This window comes from Larus michahellis, chromosome 1 (genome assembly GCF_964199755.1).
Source record: "Larus michahellis chromosome 1, bLarMic1.1, whole genome shotgun sequence".
NCBI lineage: Eukaryota > Metazoa > Chordata > Aves > Charadriiformes > Laridae > Larus > Larus michahellis.
The window spans coordinates 89,335,735-89,348,268 of record NC_133896.1 but is presented as its reverse complement, the minus strand read 5'-3'; the positions used below and the strand labels follow the sequence as shown (position 1 = coordinate 89,348,268).

The following is a 12,534-nucleotide window of genomic DNA, read 5'->3' as shown; positions in this document are numbered from 1 at the left end:
CACAAATCACAGGTTCGAAGCAGAGGTGCACCGAGCCCACAGGACCCTTTCCATTTGCCACCAGCCCTTGAAGGGCTATGGGACAGGACGTGGCTCAGTAACCATTTAACCATTGTGCTGGCTAACGCCCTTGCACTAGAGCAATCCCTTGGCGGCCAGTTACACGGCTACCGAGTTACTTCACATAGGAATTCACAGATTTGCCCAAACACAGATGAGAGCGTTTGCAACACAAAGTAAAAATTAACCGTCTCCAGTTTGTGTGTGTAGAATCTCCTTGCATAGTTGGCTTCAGCGATTGTTTATTTTCTGGCTAGAGTCCAGGTTTCTAAAGCCCTGCCAATAGTATTTCTAAAAATGAAAATTCAGCAATATCTTAATCAAGGAAATGCTGCCATGTCACAACACTTTACAACAGGATCACAACGAATTACTCTTAAAACTCCAAACAACCAAAAAAAAGATAACAAGCACAATTATATTGAACTTGCTTCATAAAAATGGTTTCAATGTTGAGAATAGCCACTCCCTGATTTATCTCGTGATTTTTCAACTCTAACTCAATCTGTCAGTGAGCAACTCTTCCAAGAAGCCAGATACGCAACCAGTGTTTTATTCAGGTTAGGGCTCCTGCACCACATATCTATAAGGGGAATTTAACTGCAATATGGTATTTAGAAGAATGAAAGTCTTTTTTTGTTTGTTTCTTTTCTCCTACAAAATAGCAATGAAGACCATCCTGTGAAGATGTTGTTCAATTTCCATTCACACATGCTTGACACTTCCCTCAGGTCTTTTACACCTTTCAAGTAAATCAGTCAAATAGCTTTGTATTCAAATTATGCATTCTGGCATATTTTGTGCCTTTAGAATAAAAAGTTTGGTCTATTATCTTGGCAAAACAAAAAGTTAAGTCTATTATCTTGGCAGCTTTCTGTCCAAATGACAAGCCATGGTTATACCAAAAAACAAGACTGGAACAAAGAACTCAACCTTAACTGCATAAGAAAATGCTAGTACTCTGGATTAAAATACATATCAAACATTCACATCTGCCAATTGTGAGAAAGTGTCTTAAGTGGACACAATTTTCATGGAAAAGTTTACCTCTGTATAGAATGTTGCCTGTGTTTTTGAATGTTAAAACATGAATAACCTGGGAAGTGGCATAAAAGAAAAGCATGTCAGCCACATGCTTTACAAGACAAACCTTTCTTTTTTTTTTTTTTTGCTTTTTCTTTTTCCCCCAAGTGTAAGAATGGTTGGCCATGGGAGTAGGTGAAGAATAATTTAATAAATGTTGATGCTGTTAGGACACTACAGGGAAAAATTTGCAAGCTTCCAAGTGTTCACCACAAATAGAAACCACTCCAAGACAGGAGAAAACCATGCTTCACCTGGTAATCAGAGAAAATGGTGTTGGGACGACAAGAAGCTGAAAATTGTGTGAAGAAAACAGCCCTGAAGCTCTCATGTTTGGGAATGCTACCCAGATGGCAAATGCACCATCTATATGACTCAAGGGATTACCTTCCCCACACTTCCTTGCACCTTGACAGCTTTATTTGAACTGAAGAGTGGCTTTGTGGTGGCAAAATTAATGGAAGATGAGGATTTTGGAAAGCAAACAAGAAACTGCAGGGATCCATGAGCTATGTTTTGGGGCCACCTACCTTCAACAGGCTCTAGGTACTTCCAGAAAAAGTACCTATAGGTACTTTTTTCTAGAAAAAGCCTGTAACTGAAAAGGTTCCTCTGTTAAGTGAAACATAGGAATGTCAGTAAGGTAGTGACCAAGGGTAAGATGGAGGCGGGGCGGAGGGGTAAGAAAAAATTAATACCTAAAGGAAGGATCCAAAAAAAAAAAAAGTTTTCATTAGGAACCAGTCTGACTAAAGTATAACAACTCAAAGCAGCAGAATTGCAGTCCAAAGTTTTCCTTGGTAACTTCCAACAGTCTCCACATCAGTGTTGGAAAGGGCATTTTGTTTCTTCAGGTAAATTGAAATCACACTACCTTTTCTGCTTGACATAGTAATTCCTTTGTGTAACAGCTATTATGTCACACTTCACTGCTTCTAAAATTCCATTTGATATCATTTAAGGGGCCTGAACAGCGGCCATTAGAACAAGTAGGACTTTATCAGCAACATGATCAAGCCTCAATTGTTTCTCAGGGCAGAATGAGAGCTGGTAATCCCTCCAGTCCTGCCAGCAATGCCCTGAGATTTGCTGTTTGCAGCGCTTGTGTCTGCAAGCATGTTACTGTTAAGAGCTTTGAAGCCTAGAACAATGCTGGATGTTTTGTGTAACGTTATAGTCTGGTTCTTTATTAGGAAGTTGCTTTCTTGCCACTGAAGTATGTTTAGGAACACATCTTGTTCCTATGGAAATCACCGAGAATTCTGCCCTTGACTCCAAACAGAGCAGGAACAGACTCCCTGTCTGCACCATCAGACACGCGGCGGGAAGTGACAAAATTGGGTGGGCCTGCTAAGCTTCACTGGTGTGAAAAGGTCAGGCTACAAATCAAGAGACTCCAAAGGAGAAGCACGCAGGCTGCTGCTGGGACGGCTGCACACGCAGAGGCGAGGTCTCTCCCAGCCTTATCCCCAGAGCACATCACGAATCTGCACCTTGGCTTCCACCTTGGCTTCAGCCGGGTAGACCTGGCAACTGCTGCGCCCAAAGCGTGTCTCCTGCAAGTGAAACAGCCGAGGCAAACCCGTCCAGCCACAGCAGCGCTGACGTGTTACGCCAGCTGAAGAGAAAAAAGGGGCTCAGAAGCAGCATCGAACGGCTGAGATGCCACCTGAACTCACAAGAAGGACTCGGTGGCTCCTCTCTGCAGGCATTACGTATTGACAGAGGGTACTGAGCTCTAAGTGGGGAACACGCTATCTGTTTTTCCTGCTGTGCATCGATTTCCTCTTTTACATTTCAGCAAGCAGTATATGCGTATATGGGGTACCAATCAAAGCAGAAATCTCTCTTCTGTCCTACGAACTGTTAGCAGATACATTTGCCTACATTTTTGCAGTTATCAGAAAGAAAACGAAACAAAAAAAAAACATCATTTTTTCCTCCAGTGCTTTAAAACTGAACTGTTCCAAAGGCTGCATTATGCTGCTCTTAGATTTTCAAGGATCCTCCCAAGAGCAGAGGCTTCTGAAGTCTACTGGATATTATCCAGATGCCACAGCAAAGATACGATATGGCAAAGACAAACTGTTTGCCATGTGTTTTTTGTCTCTATCTCTAGACACGAGTCAGCTTCTTTGAATCAGAATTACGCCACTGATATTTCCCATCACCAGTGAACGAACTCTTTACATTCGAGGCAAAAGCACAGAGATAATGAAGACTTCATACTGCAGAATCTATACGGGCCAGAAACAGCTCCATCTTTGTTTTCTTGGCCTTTGAAACTAATCCTTTTGTTTGGTGTTTCTGAAGCAGTAAGGCAGCCTGGTCTGCTCACACTCAGATTTGATCTACTCTAACATCTGTGATTTGGCTCCTGCTCTTTCTGGGCTTCTGGTGACTATTAACACCACTAACTATCACTAATCAATTCACCAGTATCTGGATAATTTTTATAATGCCTGTCTTCACTGAGTGCCATATTTCTTCCTGAATTTTTAAGTCCTTGTGAAAACTTTCATGCATTCTATTCCTTCATGCATGGTCAATGAGACTCTGTGAGAAGATTTTCTTTGCTCTTCAGACTTCCTAACGTCGCAGTGATGCACAAAGGGGTCACTGGCAGAGCTCTACAGCTACCAAACTCTATTACCGATTTAAGCAAAAAAAAGATTTGGAAGTAACTTGAATTTGGAAGTAATTTGAGCTGATGTCTCTTTTAATCTATTTGTAAGCAGAAAGCACACCCAGGTCCAAAAACTCCAAAGTGACTGGAGAGCTTGTGCACGTCAACTTGCAGGTGTGCAACAACAGGCATTTTAGAGACCAGGGGGAGGCTTCCCTCCAAAATACATTTTTTAAAAAACAGATATCTTTGGGTTGTTTCAAATTTGGGCCTTAAAAGTCTAAGTCATTTTGGAATCATTGTACACAGGTAATTAAAAATATGGCAAGTAAATTAAAGATCGGAAAGGAGCTTCATATTTAAGAAGTTTGATCTTTAAGAAGAATAAAATGACCAAAACAGAAGAGTTTTACTTTACCTTCCACTGGTATGTAAAAATACATTCTTTGTTTTATCTTAATTTTGCCAGCTGAATTCTGATGAAAGATAGAAGTATCACGGAATCATGGAATTTTCAGAGTTGGAAGGGACCTCTAGAGATCATCTAGTCCAACTCCCCTGCTAAAGCAGGATTGCCTAGAGCACATTACTCAGGACTGCATCCAGGTGGGTCTTGAAAGTCTCCAGAGAAGGGGACTCTACAACCTCCCTGGGCAGCCTGTTCCAGTGCTCTGTCACCCTCACTGTAAAGACATTTTTCCATGTATTTGATCAGAACTTCCTGTGTTCCAGCTTGTGCCCGTTACCCCTCGTCCTGTTACTGGGAGCCACTGAAAAGAGTCTGGCTCCATCCTCCTTAAACCCACCCTTTAGATACTTGTAAACATTAATAAGGTCTCCCCTCAGCCTTCTCTTCTCCAGGCTAAAGTGTCCCAGCTCCCTCAGCCTTTCCTCATAAGGGAGATGCTCCAGTCCCTCAATCATCTTTGTTGCCCTACGCTGGACTCGCTCCAGCAGTTCCCTGTCTCTCTTGAACTGGGGAGCCCAGAACTGGACCCAGTATTCCAGTTGTGGCCTCACCAGTGCAGAGTAGAGGGGGAGAATGACCTCCCTTGACCTGCTGGCCACACTCTTCCCCATGCAGCCCAGGATTCCATTGGCCTTTTTGGCAACAAGGGCACATTGTTGGCTCATGGATAGTTTACTGTCTACCAAGACCCCCAGATCCTTTTCTTCAGAGCTGCTTTCCAGCAGGTCCACCCCTAACCTATACTGGTGCCTGACATTCTTCCTCCCCAGGTGCAGGACCCTACACTTGTCCTTGTTGAACCTCATTAGGTTCTTCTCTGCCCAGCTCTCCAGCCTGTCTAGGTCACGCTGGATGGCAGCACGGCACTCTAGGGTGTCAGCCACCCCTCCCAGCTTGGTATCATCAGCAAACCTGCTGAGGATGCACTCTGTCCCCTCCACCAGGTCATTGATGAATACGCTCATATTCAGACGGCTGTTGACCAACATCCCCAGGTCCTTTTCTGCCAGGCAGCTCTCCAGCCGCGATTCCCCAAGCCTGTAGGGCTGCATGGGCTTGTTGTGACCCAAGTGCAGGACCCGGCACTTGGCTTTGTTGAACCTCATACCATTGGCCTCAGCCCATCGGCATGATTGCCTTAGTTTTACATCCAGAAAACCAGTACATTCAACCTGACAGCAAACATAGGTGTTCAGGAAAAGCAGGAATTTTATTAAAATTATTAACCATTATTAACTCTCTACTCCTTGGAGGATAGATCTGTGAACTTTTTTTCTGAAAGCTCTTCTCTTCAAATGCAACAAGCAAAAAGAATTTTAAGGAACTAGCACTAGAAGCAATTCCTCCATTACATCTTCACACTGACCTGCAACAATCTTACCGCCTCTCAGATAGTAACTAGTGATCATGCAAAGACCGTGGTGACCAATAACAGAGAAAACATTGGCTACCGTTTCTTGTTATTAACATTTTGCTACTCCAACAGAGATCTGTCTGGGCACGATATATGCCCACTTACACTGAAGATCCTACGCTCCAAATAAGCAAGAATGAATGATAAATAGGGGTAAGATGACTAGGGAAATTATGAAATAGAGGGGTAAAGTGACTTGTCCAGAGTAGATCAGTTACAGAGAAAGGAGCTCAACCACCTCTGCTAAATATTGGTCCAGTACCTCATTCACCAAGCCCGTTGAGGGACTTCGAACACCAGAGAAACAAACGTGTTTATTTCCACATGCCAGCAAAGTTTAAGAAATATGCATCTTGAGCAATACCTAGCTTGAATATGAACACCATTAGAAGTATTTTTCTTTATGAAAGCCAGCGTACGTTACATCCAAACTACTTTGGTACAACACTGAGTAAAATACAACATAAACCAATATCATCATCCATACCTATAGATCTAGCCTTCACATCTGGGTACTTCTTTTCCACTCCCTCAAACAGAACACCTTTATCGGTGACAGGTCATATACTTAGATGCCTTCTTGCAATCTTAAGTGATTATCGTTCTGAAAATATAACTATAAAAGTAATACAGGCTTCTTATGAATTATCTTTCTTGCTGCCCTATTATCAGTCTTAAAAAATAAAATGAAGATTTTTTTTTTTTCCTTTTCTCCCCCCTCTCATGGCTGCTAGAGTCTGAGAATTGAACTGGAGTATCTGGTGTTCTTACGACCACCAGTAACAAAAGACTGAGCTTTGCAGAGGACGTAAAGCACAGAGTAAAACCTAGATCACTTCCTCTCTACCTGCATTGACTGTGCAGCACTAAGTAGTAAAAATTTAACAGTTCGGTATGGAAATTTAAGTCAATGACACCCAAAGGAGATGAGATGCTAAGATGTCATTTATTTATTTATTTTTCCTCTTCATGGGATTGTCATAAAATTACTTCATTGGTAACTAAGGGCTGGTAGTGGTCAGATGGTCCTCAATTCCCAAGAAATATTTTCAGACAAATGTCTCACTACTAAGCTGCTAAATAAAAACCCCCAGAATACAAAAGTCAAGGTCACAGGCTTTGATTTTTTGGAATATTGAAGTAAAAGCTTGAAGCGCAATTTGCCTACTGATATTAGAGAACACTAATGCATTTGGAATGGGACATATGTTTTAGCACTTTGCTGAACTGAACTGGGGATAGACTCTTCCTCACAGTATGAAAAAGATCCTTATTTTATAATAGATAGATACAGTTTATTCACCTAAAAGGAGCATTTCAAGAAAGAAGTTCCTCCAACTCTTATAACTTACTACTCCTGTCATTTAAAATGGTCACAACTGAATATCTCTTAGGCAGTATTTTGGTTTAGAACTGTACATTCTAAAAGGCTTCTTACACACTCCCAATGTTTCTCAACAGAACACATATTAAAATGTTTCTCAGAAAATGATGAAAATTGGTAGAATGGTTTCGGATGTTTAACTTGACATACGGTTAAGTTAAAAGTGCATTCTTGCTCACTTGCGCCTTCAAAAAAAGCATTTAAGTCCCTCTAGGGTTGCGATGCTAAGGCAAGTGATCAAGACTGTCATTCAATTTTACAGTCTTGCCTTTCTTTACTATTGAATCTTCTTGCTGGATGTATACTCTGTCATAGTAGATATTCCTACAAATTTAAGACTGCTCCTTTTTACCTGACTGATGAAGTTAACCCAGGAAAGCAGTGACTGGCAGTTAGCAGAAATGGGATTAGAATCACTGATTTCAGCTGGATGATAACAGTACACACCATTTGAAGAGCTAACACGACTGCGCTATGTTAAATAAAGACTGAAGTTAAAAGGGGGGATTTTCACCTATATCATTAAGGAAAAGGGATATATAAGATATGCTTACTCCTCATAACAGAAAACAATATATTCAGTTTTAGCAGTACCGCATCTCAGAAAAAGTATTTTGCTCAATTAGCTCAGAGCACCTCACAGGTACAAGTGGGCAACATCTCCTTTTGTTGACACACGGTGGGATACAAAGAAGTTAAGAGACCTGTCAAGGTCACACCATAAGAAGGTGACAAAGTTACACAACAAGTCACTCCTGATTCCTAGCTCTGCCGTAGCAGTAAAACTACAGGGACCGCAACACAGTGCCCCTCCAAGGGCTCTGTGCTACTAAATACAAAACCAAAAAGATAACAAGCATCACACTTTTCAGTACTAACAGGTCTAACGAGTACTTTGAACACACAGTAAGTCAAACCATATCTTAGTCTGAGCTTTATAGCTAAAGGAGATAAGGCAGTAAAACAAGTATGAAGAAATCTTGTATAACTCGCACACTTGCTTAGTCCCATCCATATATAATTAACTAAGGCTGGAAAAATAACTGAGCGTTAGAGGAACGCCGAATAGGGACCACAGGATCACGCAGGTTTAATTTGCTTGTTTTTCTCCTCGGTGACAAAACACGATACTAGTAAGAATGCACCTTATGAAAAGAAAAAAATTAAATCGGGCAAATAGATAACCCCGAGGACTCCGAGGGGTCCTGTTGTCATGGAAACAAGTTACCACTAACGAGCTTTCTAAGACACGAGTGATTAATACCTGAGTCCTGTAAATAAATATTGACTCAAAACCCAAACACACACGTAACAAACCGACTGCCAGCAGCTGAGATAACGGGCAGACAAACACACGACGGCCATCCCGCAGCCTACGCTCTCCGCCGGGTCCCCCAGCCGCGCTGTTTACATACCGCCTTGCCTTCCTGGGCGCACCGGCAGGCGCTCACAAAGTTTCCCAAACGCCAGCCGCCGCCGTGCCGCGCAGGGGAAAGCCGGCGGCCGCCCGACCCGACCCAACCCTACCCAGGCCGGGCCAGCGCCGCTGCCCCGCTGCCGGCCGGCGAGGCGGACGCGGCGCTACCGGGAACCCGGGACACGGCGCCTGCAGGTCTCCCTCCTCGGCAGCGCCCGGGAGCGAACAGAGAAGCCGCGATCCGCCAACCCCCCCCGCCCCAACCTCAAGCCCCAAGCCCTAACCTTGTGCTAAGTCGCTCTCGGGGCACAGCCGCTTTTTCCCCCAACAGTTGCGCGGCGCAGCGCCCCCACCTCTCGAAGGAAAACTGACGCGGGGCCAGGGGTAGCAGCGGGGCCCGGAGCCGAGCGCAGTGCTTCAGTCCAGGAGCCGGGGGAAGAGGCGCCGGTGCTCGGGAACCGCCACCTCCTTCCCCATCTCCTCGCTCTGCGGCTCCCCCGTCCCGCTCCTGTCCCCGCCTGCTTCCCCGCTCTCCACCTTCCCCTTTCCTCCCCCCGCCTACGCTCCAACCAGCTGCTCTCCCTCCACCTGGGGCCGGCTCTCCAGGTGCCTTCCCACTCCCACGCACGTCCCCGCTAACAACAGATGAAGCGCAGGAGCGGTCGCGCCGCGCTTCTCCCTGCGCCGGCTGCCGGCTCCGCTGTCCCACCCGCAAACTTCCCCGCCCGCCCGGCCGGGCAGCACCCGGCGCTCCTTCCCTGCGGGGGCTGCCGGTGCTCGGCTGGGGGGTCTTGGCCGCACTGACCCCTGCCCCGGCTCGGCAGAGCCGCCCGGAGGTGGCCACTCACCTCAGGAAAGCCCGGCGGCGTCCTCCCGGGGTGGGGAAGGGGAGAGGCAGCGCCGGCGGCCGCCGCGGCATCACCGGTGGAGGTGAAACCTAGCGGGTGCGCGGGGCGGACCCCATGCCCTCCTCCTCTTTCCTCCTCCTCCTCCTGCGGGGCTCGCTCAGGAGAGGCGAGCCGCACGGCCGCTGCCGGCACTGGCTGCCCCGCCAAAGAGCCGGGGCCGCCTCTGCGGCTCGCCGCCCCCCGCCCTCCTGCGGGAGGAGGAAGAGAGGGAGGGACGAGGGGGGGGAGTTAGCGGGTCAGGTGCGGGCAGTGTGCGGTGCCCACGGGGCGGCTTTCCCCCGGCAAAGTCTGCTCTGTGTCACTAGCGAGCGGCCGGGCGGGCGGCTCGGTCCCCTCTCCGGGGGCCAGGAGGCGACGGCGCGGCGGCTTCCCCGCGACCGGGCTCTACCCGGCCCGGGGCTCCCCGTCGGGCCGGCGCCCCCGGGAGGGCAGCAGCCAGGCGTCGGCCCCTGCCCGTCTCCTGACGGCCGGAGCCCCCTCCACGCTTCGTGTCCGTGTGTCCCCCGTCCCCCCTTCTCCCCCCCGCTCGTTACCAGTGCGCCGGGGATTAAGCGTACTTTGAGTTTTAAGAGCATTACATTAATAAATAGTGGTTCGGCGATTTTAAATTGCTCTGGGAGGACTCAGCGGCCCGTTAAGAAGCAATCCTCTCCGGGGACGTTTTTAATCGGAGGGATCAGAGCCCTGGCTCTGCGTCCTGCGCTGCCTTCGGCGCGGTTTGCCCGCTCGGGGGCCCGGAGAACCCCCGCGAAAAGTCTGTGCGCTCCCGAACCCTTCGGAAAACCCGTTATAAGACGGTTGCCGGGCCGGGGCGGGCGTGCCCCGTCCGTCCGTCCATCCCGGCGGCTGGCGGCGCAGGCCGCGTGCTGTTCGCCCAGGGGGTGGCGAGCGGCGGCGGGCCGGTGGTCGCCACGGCAGGCGGGGAGGGGGAGGGTGCGGGAGGGCAGCGGCACGGCATCTCCTAGGAGTTAGCGTGACGCACGCAGCCAGCCTCGGCTTATCGTAACGGTGTAAGAGTTCCGAGTCCTGCGTCCCTCCGGGAATTAAAACAGGCAGGGTCTGCCCGCCCAGCGGGCGTTCGGCGGCGGCGGCGGCAGCAGCTGCCCCTCCGAGGCAAAGCCTGAAGCATCTCGGGGAGAGGAAGAAGAGGCAGATGTACGCTGATCTACGGGCTCACTTTTCCAAAGCTTCCCCTTCTCTCTCTCCCTCCCTCCCTCCCTCCCTCCTCCTGCGCCGCAGCTCCGTAGTCCAACAGGTGGTCGTGACCTCAGAGAAGGAGACTGCTTTAAACCAACATCTATAAATGATGTCTCTCATATGAATTCAGATTATAATAAAAACTACTTTCCATTTACATTTTAATGCGTAAATCGTGCAAAGCAGGGAGCTCCACAGACACTCTTGCAAGAGTGATGACTCATGCTCACCACATGTACGTTATTTACTGCTTGGGGATGGAGCTATGTAGCTATGTTTAAATTAGGCTGCTTGATAACATAGTGTTAACATAACTGCTTCCCGATAATTATGACCTGGAGGAAGTAAAGCGTCATTTCTTAAACCTAGTCTGTCTCCCTGACATGTTTTATTTCATACATAATCTTGTGTGAAGTGACATGTTTTGAATATTCAAGCAGGTGAAATGCACTTTCTGCACAGGTGTTACACATGGAAAGGAGCGATTGCAGATGTACTTCTCACATCAGGCAAGAATATAAACCACGGCTTTCTTCCCATTAGCAAATTTAGCCAGTTGTTCAAAAACTGTAGAGTTGAATGATTTCAAACAGAAAGCAAGGTCCCCTGTCAGCTTGTGCCAATTTCTCATAGTAGGATGTCTCGTTACACAGCCACGTAAAACTAGGCTACACTGTCCCATTGGGACTAATTCTGTTACAGACACCAAATAAAACTCCTTATGACTAGGTGGGCTGCTGTTATTTTTTCATAAAAAATTACAGAGCACAGAATGGCGGACCACTAGTTCATCCATTTGTTTTCTTCTTACAATTCTGTAGTTTTGCTGATTTCTCAACTTCGCTAAACCCTGAAAGGACAAGGGCGATAAGCTGTTCTATTCCCTATTTTTCCTTTTTTTTTTTTCTTTTTAAGCAGATGGTATCGCGGAAGCTCTTCCCACATGGACACAAAGATTCAAAGCCGTTCTTGTGAGGGACTCGGGCTTCAGCCACTCCTTTTTTTTCTGGGCTTCTTGTCCTGAGAGTGACACACTTTCACCCTCATCCATTTCATTGTTGTGAATGACCAAAGGAATAGCTATGGCCAGAGTCTCCTTTAAATAAGACACGAATGAGTCCGTATAACTCATGCCTGTTCCCTGAGGAGCAGACATTTTCGAGTGGGTATATGTGTGAGAGGAAAGAGCAGGAGGGAGGGCGTTTATTTTTGTTCGACCCTTTTTTGGAGGAGAGAAAGAAATGCTGGACTTTCACTGGCTTGAGCTTTCAATTGGCTTTTGGTCAGATCCCAAACCCACAGGGCTGAAATGCAACAAACATTAATAGGAAATGCAAATTAGGACAAGAAATGAAAATTAAATCCTGATCAGTGATTCTGCCATCCCATGCTAATGCCAGATGCAGCAACCAAATGCTTGTGTCCCAACAGCCTCATCATCATCTGCTTGATGTTGTATGGCTCTTTTGCAGTAAATACAAAATAAAACCAATGTTGTATTTTGGGTAGTTGGTAGACTCTCCCTATTTTTTTTTAAATAGCCGCAAGTCGTCCTGCTCTAGCACTCCTGCCTCATATAATAAAAGCTGTTTAAAGTCATGACTTCTATCACTGTGTAAACTTCAAGTACATATCTTGGTATGGAGAGTGACACTGAACAGAAGACAAGTGATTTATCTATCACTCCTGCATAAACCAGTGCTGGAACTGATATTAGGACCAGGTTTGCTGAGTATGGCAGTGTTCCTGATTAAGCCTATGCTACTTCAAAGTTTTAATTTTGAAGTTCTATATAAAAATACAAAAGATGGTTAGAATCCAGGCAGTGATTGCCTGCATAATTGTGGTGTAAAGAAGCCTTGAATGGGAACCTCATTTGGGCCTTGGGACGATACCACAGTATCATATAATAATGAAAAATAGCGTAGAGCCACTCTTCAAAGATTCCTTATTTCCCTCTGAAGTTAGAGGAAAGA

At 46.6% G+C, this 12,534-nt stretch overlaps 1 protein-coding gene across 12 annotated transcripts in view; it reads right to left on the bottom strand.

Annotated features, from left to right (window-relative positions):
* Window positions 1–12,534, bottom strand: part of SHISAL1 (shisa like 1) — a 198,603-nt gene that overhangs the window by 77,895 nt on the left and 108,174 nt on the right. The window contains exon 1 of one of the 12 annotated variants that reach the window (XM_074590837.1): window positions 9,302–9,549. The exons of 5 other annotated variants lie outside the window; for them this stretch is intronic. The gene's annotated coding sequence lies outside the window, so the exon portion shown is untranslated. Of the gene's footprint in view, window positions 1–8,737; window positions 9,006–9,301; window positions 9,550–12,534 lie in introns of those variants that run through there. 6 more of the 12 variants (XM_074590795.1, XM_074590825.1, XM_074590788.1 and 3 more) reach the window with 6 other exon arrangements.